The sequence below is a fragment of the Eleutherodactylus coqui genome, chromosome 1, assembly GCF_035609145.1.
Source record: "Eleutherodactylus coqui strain aEleCoq1 chromosome 1, aEleCoq1.hap1, whole genome shotgun sequence".
Lineage (NCBI taxonomy): Eukaryota > Metazoa > Chordata > Amphibia > Anura > Eleutherodactylidae > Eleutherodactylus > Eleutherodactylus coqui.
In genome coordinates this window covers 490,138,987-490,147,531 of record NC_089837.1, presented here as the reverse complement: position 1 = coordinate 490,147,531, position 8,545 = coordinate 490,138,987, and positions in this window count along the sequence as shown.

Genomic DNA, 8,545 nt, shown 5'->3' with positions numbered 1-8,545 from the left:
AACACAGGCACTAGCTTCAGACAAGCAGTAGAGAATCTTCATAGGAATTTCGTGAATGCTAGACAAATATTAGCTAGTGTTTCAGGTTGCAAAACTGTGAGTGGAGTTGATACAGGATTTTCAGATTTTGTCAGTCTGTCTATAGCTCCCCCTTAGCGCAGATGCTGCCTCCCCAGAGCTTGTTTATCCATATATAAAGTGTGAAACTGTGTATATGCAATTTCTGGTGTTTAATATTATTGCAGACAGCCTTGTGCCTGAAAGTAAATGGTGTGCCTGTCATTTACTTACATACGTGTGTTAGTCTTATTTTCCTACCAAGCGCTTTTAATACAGGCACTGGCATCATGGTTACCTAGATCCTGTTGTACACCTTCCATGGTGCGCGAGATTACAAAGAGCATGCTCATCCATCACTCTTCAGCCACATCTTAGAAACTGCTCAGAAAGTGCAGGCCTCTTCTCGCTTGTCGAACGTTGAACATGTATAAATACTGCGTATAATTTTTTTTCTTTGAACAGGGGACATGTCTTGGTGCTTGTGCACCTAATTTTTCAGGACCCTAGCATTGCTCCTGGTACAGCTAGAGAGCACTACACTACAGGTAAAAAGGTTTAGCACATATAGCACTGCATTGCACTACAGAGCGGTACTACTAGATAGCTAATCAATGCATGCATTACAGTAACACAAGAATATCTAATTGGATCTACTAATGCCCAAACTAACACACTGATCAACCACAACCAATCACAAGCATGTGAAATCTAGAAGCAGAAATCATATAAATATCTGCAGAGTATTTAATGCAAAAGTTCACAGAGGCCAACTATCCCAAAAAATACTTAAAACAGAATGGGGGAGAAATCTGCAAGCCCTATAGGGGAGGAATTGTTAAAAGATAACATAGCTAAAGCCAAAGGGTCTTCAGTCCCTTTGTTCTTCTAGCGACATACGATCACTTTCCAAAATGGGAGAACGTATGTAAATACAAGAGCAGTTACTACTACGGTAATTTTACGGAAAGTACAGAAAGAGGGCAAAAACAAACCGGCCTGTCCAATAAAGGCTGTTGAAGGACAAAGCTCAAAGTTCTAAAGACAGAAGACAGGTACAATAATAGGTAGCATTATTGGCTCATCTGAGAATTTCTAGTGGTCCTTTGGTAAACTGGGGCCGGCACAGGTCATAGAAGTGGACAAGGCTGCATGATATGGGACTCCTAAGCAGGTTGATCCATGAGCTCAGAGAGTTCTAGGTCAACTGGGGAAGAATAAGTGAACATAGCAAATCTGTGGCAACCTCTAAAATGTGAGAGGAGATCCAGAGTCTATGCTATGACCCGAGAAGGTTAGAAGCTGTGATGGTTTGATGTAGGCCACAGTTTTGTCCGGCCAATCTAAAGCTAAATACAGTTCAGCTAGGCTTGGACTATAGGTGTTCAAACAGTTCTTCCCAATTGATTCTGTAATTTCACATCTTTAGAGGAGCATAAGCTAAAATCAGAATTAAAGTAGCAAAGTTCCAAAAATGTGCATCTTACCTGCAGTACACCACTTTTACGAGTGCAAAATTTGGTAGAATTTTGCTTTAGGTTGCCTGTCCACGGCCGTGACGGAATATCGCTAGCGATATTTCGCTGCCAAGAGTGGGGGGGGGGGGGACTGACAGGTCTCCATGGTTAGCCTATCTGATAGGCTCACCGCGAAAAATCGCTATGATTCTCCGCTCATGGACGTTGGGCTGCACTTTCCATAGTTAGCCTATGGATCGCCGCGGATCTCGCAATGACAACTCGCCCATGGACAGCCAGCCTAAAAGGGAACTTAAAAGTTGCAAGAAAAGGGAGTCTGGGGAGCTGTGTTTCATCCTCACCGGGGGGCCCCGTTCCTGCACTGTGTTCCCGTGAAGTTACTGCGCACACAGTGTAGCTCTATTCGTGAGCATCCCCATTCACCTTTATGGGAGAGCATGAACACAGAGGCCGCTGAAAAGAGTCACTCAACTTCATGAGAACACAGTGCAGGAGCAGGGCGCCAAGGGAGTATGAAACGCAGGTCCACAGACTCCCCGTTCCTTCACTTTTAAACCTAGTTTCGTAGTTTCTGGGGCTTGAAGATGATGACAGGTTCCCATTAAGTTATATATATCTGTTACCATAGAAGTGTAGCTTAGATCATTTGGAAACAAGCTTGCTCACGCACATGGCATGTTTGTCATCATTTTAAAATAGCTTCCAAATATAGGTTTCCAGTGTATCATGCGCTGTAGAGGGATGGAAGGAAAATATCTCTCCATATTTTTTTTTTCCACTGAAGCTGGGGTATCCATGAAAGCCCCAATTACAGAGGAAAACTTCCCCCTAGTGTGACAGCAGTCATTAACAGAGCTGATCTGTGTCTGCTACTTCCACTTTCTTGTTCACTACACAGAACTCATTGAGCGGTATGCAGGGGCGTAGCTAAAGGCTACGGGGCCCAGGTGCAAAAGTTCAGCCTCACACCCTCACCCCCCACCCCCCTTACCCATACCTAGATCATGCTGCATACAGCTGCAAAATGAATTTCCATACATGATCTGTCCCTTGGCGTAATCTTCCCAAACACGACTCATTTCCTGCCCTACATGAAAATTAGTTTGTAGCCCCTTAGGCCACTGTCACTTTTTACCGCTATTAGCTCGGCGTCCCGAGCGCCATACTAACCGTGCTACATAGCTGCCATTGATTTTAATGGGGTTACTTAGACCTGTGCTCGAACACCATGTTTCTAACGCTGCGATTTTAAAGAGCTGCCTGTTCTATTTTTGCTTTTTCGTGTTTTTTAACGCAGCTCCTCACCCATCACAATGATGGGGTGCATTAAAAAGCACTAAACCATGCGTTCAAAGCCACTGCTCAAAATTGCAGTACAAAATGCCACGATTTTGAGCTGTGTATTTTTGTGTTCATGTTTTTTTATGTACTTTTGAACCACAATTAAAAAAAAAAAAAAAAACACATAAAAAACTGCATGCGGTATTCAAAGACCAGAAACCTTTTTGAGAAGCTGCATACACTATTATGTGTATATAGTGATATGAAGCAAGCTGGTATAACCTGGGTATCTCCTGTATATAGTTATATATGAACAGCTGGTTTAAGTCATACATCTTCTGTATACAGTAAATGAGCTTGCTGACATACCCTGGTGATCTTCTGTATGTGATTATATATGTACAGCTGGTATAAGTTACACATCTCCTGTGTATAGCAATATGGAGCATGATGGATATTTACTTTCTTTTAAACAATTAATAGTTTTATCGATCTCACTATTTAATTGATTAGTGGTAGAACCGTTACCTTTTACATGAAGCAGCTCCTCCACTGAAACACTCTTAATAATGTGAGTAGGGTGACAAGATGACGCGTGCGACAACATGTTGCCAGCAGTTTTTTTCCGGTATGTAAGCATATTTACCTCTTGGTGATGAAGGTCAGCGCTCCCCTGTAAATCTAGATAAGAGATAGAGAATGCATGGAAAGAAAAATAAAACTGTAACCGAAAAGTGTTATTATTGAGATACAGTTCTAGCTGCAGTACCGCCGTCCCATTCCCAGACCAATTGTATAGCGTCATCTATGTAGCGGCCGTACTAGGCGAGAACTGCATTAAAGGGGCTGTCATTGCAAAAAAGGTAGTGTTGTTCCCACCAATACCATCAAAATGATTGCCATGGATGGTGAGAATTTTGCTTCCATACTGGCCCCAGTACACTCAAAGACACCGAAAAAATTGTGGGAGAGTAAAACATTTCAGATCACAGGTATAGTTGCTATATACCTCCAAAACCCACTCCAACGGCAGCTTAGTTAAATAATGAAGAATAAGCATGTACAGAGAGTTCGCATCAGCCTTAACCCTTTCCAATCCACTGTTTGACGTCTAAAGACATTCTGATTGAAGGCTGTACAGCTCCGATGTCGGAAGACGTCCGGCAGGGTATTCTTACTGTAGATTACTGGCTGTTTTGTTGTCGGGGGCCTCTCCAGCAAGTCACATACTGCAGTACTGGCTCTAGCCAGCAGATGGCGCCATTGTATAATGGAAGAAAGAGAAAACCCCCTAGGAAACCCTGAATCCAAAATTGGATTGCAAAGGGTTAATCCACATATAACTGGGCTGCCAGAAAGAACGCTCTAATTTTCTCAAAAGATTTTTAGAATCTTGAATGTAACCAGGGATATTGGGGACAGAAAGTTGTAAGAGACCGTCCCACCCACACTCACAGGTCCTCATTTGACCATTGACTGCAACTGTAGGACAAAAGGGAGCAGGGAAAATAGGTTTAAAATTGACATAATAGGATGTTGTACCTTAATGGCATCCGATTGTTTAAGTGTGAGAACACCCAGACTACAAGGAGAAAAAAAATTCTAAAAGGTTTTTGAAATTAAAAAGTTGGGTCAGACTGCAGTTCACAATAACTGAACGTGTCAGATAACATACTCAGACTTTGTTGTTTGTAGAGACCAGAATGAAGAATAACCACAGAGACCCCTTTGTCAGCCTCACGAATCACAATATCAGGGGGAGCTTTCAACTATTTGATAGCCATGAGTTCCTTTTGGGTCAAATTACTGCCAAAACGCCTGGATAACATTTTAGAATAGAGATCATTCAAAATCCCATTTGATTAACTTCTGAAAATGGTCAAGAGGAGCGAACGCAATTGGATGGGCTAAAAACTGCTATTGGGAACACGAAATGTTTGAGATTTGGAAGCCAAACCGGGTAAAGTTTGCAAGTGATGGAGATCTGACAATACAGAGATATCCTGGAAAGGAGAACAGGCCCGGCGTGGCAGCCACCTCCACAACACTGCCGTCACCTGAAGGAATCTCCCGGACATCACTATTAACCCTTTCCAATCCACTGTCTGACCTCTGAAGACATTATGATTTAAGGCTGTACATCTTCGATGTTGGAAGACGTCCGTCGGCGTTCTCTTACTGTATATTGCCAGCCTCTCTGCTGTGGGAGCCTATCCAACGTGTCACCTCATGCAGTACTGGCTTTAGCCAGCAGATAGTGCCGCTGTATAACGGCAGAAAAAGAGTAAGCCCCCTAGGAAAACCAGGATACAAATTGGATTGGAAAGGGTTAAATGGTTTTCTACTGTAAACATCAAGGTTTAACATCAAGTTAAGTATAATACGGGCCAAAATGACAATCCACGAGGCAGTAAAAAAAATGTGTTCAGAAGTCAAAATTGTGACTGACAAATAGACAACCTGATTCATTTCTTGGCACATCTGGGATATCACCGCTCCCCCTTTTGTGGTTCCTCCCTGCCCTGCATTTTTTGGAAACTTACCCTAAGTTGGCCCGACAACCACAATGTCTGCATTGCGGAAACCAGACACACCCCAAGGAGTGCCAGAAGAATCAATGTTAGTAGAGCTAAAATTAACCTTGGTTATTATTATTTTTTACCCTTCTGCTTTTTTTGAGGATAGAGTGAGGAGTAAAAACACGATTTGCTTATGGACCCGGGTATATACAGTATCTGTCCGTGGGTCTTATAAGTCTCAAATAACTTTTACCTACTTAGTTTTAGAAATCTGAATCTGCAGTTTAGAAATATTTTCCTTCAATTAAAAGTCCAAATCCTTTACGTATTGTAATCCGGAGTGCTGCAAAACAGACTCTTGTGTGCGCTTGATATCCAACCAGATCTGTTCTAAAGCGTCTTGTTTAGACTTGCCTATTAGATGCATTAAAGGGGATTTTCAGGGAAAATACTAGCCTCAGGATAGGTCATCAATAGTGCATTGGTCCGGATACAATGCTTGGTACCCTGGCCGATCAGCTGATCGGGCACCCGCTGATACACAAATACACAGGGGTCGGAGCGGAAGCAGATGCTCCGATCCATGTGTTGTGGCCAGTGGTTGTAATTACAAGCGCAGTTCGCATTGGAATTAATTGGAGCCGTGCCTGCAGTTACAAAGGTCGTAGAATAGACTGGGAGAACATAATTCTCACAAATTTAGTAGAATAAATCACTGTGGGGGATTAGCAAATGCTCTGACTAAGGCTGAACAATCCGAATTATGTAAGGAATTCCCTATGTGTCCTGGGGCTTTAGCCTCAACTCTGACAAAGCATGCAGTCTCTTTATGGATGTGGGATTCTTTAGTTTCCTTTTAAAGATATGAGTCAAGCCAGAGTCATATCCAGAAAGATAAGACATCTGCAGGCAGACTGTCTCTGGGTTTTAGCCCCTATTAGTGTAGAGCAGGGTACCAGCTGGATGGGCGAGTGGCCTTTGATGTGGGTCTAAGAGAATAAAGTTTCTCCTTGTGGGTAAAGCCCACTCTATCCCCCAAAATTGGGAGAATTATGGGCTTTTTTTCCATTCCATCCCACTTAAAAATGTTTAAGCATTTTACAATACATTACATTGGGCATTAAATGGGACCCCATTATAAAAACCTTCATCTAACTTTGAAACAAAGTGATTTTTTTTCCTCACAAAGATTAGATGAAGGTTCTAGTGCCAGACTAAACTACCTTCTAAAAAGTTACCCGACAGGTTACAAAGTTCACACTTACCATAAAGGTCTACATTTGCAACCCTACAAAATTGTAACATTGAAAAGCTTGCCTGGCCTGTATCTCAAGTACAAGGATTTGGAGGCCAAGAGCTGATCAGTCATCTCCAAGAGGTTAGTGGTGGCCTGCCTGATGAAGGAACTATCCAGTCCTGAAACTTGTCAAACTGTCTCCATTGAATAAAGCTTTTGAATCCTCCACTTGGGACGTTGTTCACATGGATAAAGAACTTCAAGATTTGCCTTCTAAAATCTCCAAGAATTGACCTCCTTATCAGGAGTGTCCAAGCACAGACAACAGAGGCCGTGCACTCTGGAATGGCCCTGGCCTTTACTGCTAACATATACTCCCTTGTTGAGTGAGGAGCGATGGATTATGTATCATTATCTGTGGATGTCCCATTGGTGCTGCGGCAGTCTAAACAAAAACTATCAGGGAGCAGTGGAAGATAATAATCGCTTATTTTTGTCATTTACCACCACTCGGGGGGGGGGGGGAGGGGAATCCCTGTGACGTCAGTGTGCACCCGGGATCCCCCTCCCAACGCTTCCTCCTTCGTTCAGCGAGAACAGAAGGGAGGAGGCGTTCGGACGCACACAGATGTCACAGTGTGCACCCGGGACCAGCGCCAGCAGCTGCGCCTAGCAGAGCAGCAGTGGCGCTTCGCAAGGAGGAGGGGGTAAGTATATGGGTCTCAGGGTGGCACTATTACTACTGGGGCTAGGGGATACTATTAGTAATAGTATTACTACTGGGGCCGCTCGGGGGGGTTACTATTATTACTGGGGCCGCTGTGGGGGATCACTATAACTACTGGGGCCACTATTGCTACTCGGGCCACTGTGGGAGACACTATTACTACTGGGGCCACTGTGGGGTGTCACTATTACTGCTGAGGCCACTGTGGGGGTCACTAATACTGCTGGGGTATGTTTACACGTGGTGGAAATGCTGCAGAATGTCCTCAGCGAAAATTTGCGTGGCTAATTCTGTATTTCCGCATTTAAAATCGGCACCCTATTTGAAACAGCCTTGTCCTTTTTATAATGACAGAGGTAAAATCATACGTCGTGATAAGCCCCGCCCCCTGACGTGTTGGCACTTTGCGGTAAATAAGTGGGTTTTGGGTTGCAGTTTGGGCACTCGGTCTCTAAAAGTTTCGCCATCACTGCCCTAGGGGACAACTTGCAGTGCTTTGATTGCTCCTGCAGTATGATGTAATTCCATAGCATTACATCATCCTGCGATCTGACAGGCAGTCTATCTAGCCACCCCACGGGGACGGCTTGATAAACATTGTGCCATGACAGCCCTGGGGCCTTTCAGAGGGCCCCCGGCTGCCATCCCACCAGCACAGCTCCCTGCGATCTCCTGAGATCACAGGGGTTCATACGGGAGCCCTGAACATCATTCGGGGGATTTAAAGCCCTGGGGTTAACAGCTCCGATGAGCCATGCAGCTCATCGCAGCTGTTGTCGACGGGTGTCGGCTGCAAGAAACAGCTGACACCGGGATGTATGAAGGGAGGTCACCCTGCGATCGGCCTTCATATACGTCCTGCATCTGCAGGACATAAAAAAACACTATAGGGCCATCATCACTAAGGGGTTAAGCGCGAAAAGCGTGGGTTTAAAAAAAATAAAAACATCTGTACTGCACATGTCGGATGGCTCGCCGTGCGGACCATCTGCTGTACAGAAAAGAAGAAGAAATGCAGGTATGCCGGCCAGGCACAGGGTCAGATTCCGCTGTGGGGTCCAGCATGCGGAATTCGACCCGGGGTGTGTGCAGCCGGCCTTAGCCTGTGTGAGGCCGTTACATGGATCTACGGTATTAGAGAAACTACCTAAAAGACAACACAGGAACTGTGACAGGAGTGTCTGATGATGCTCACACAGCTCTAGTAGAGGAGATCACAGCTCATCCTCCTGACTGTATACATATG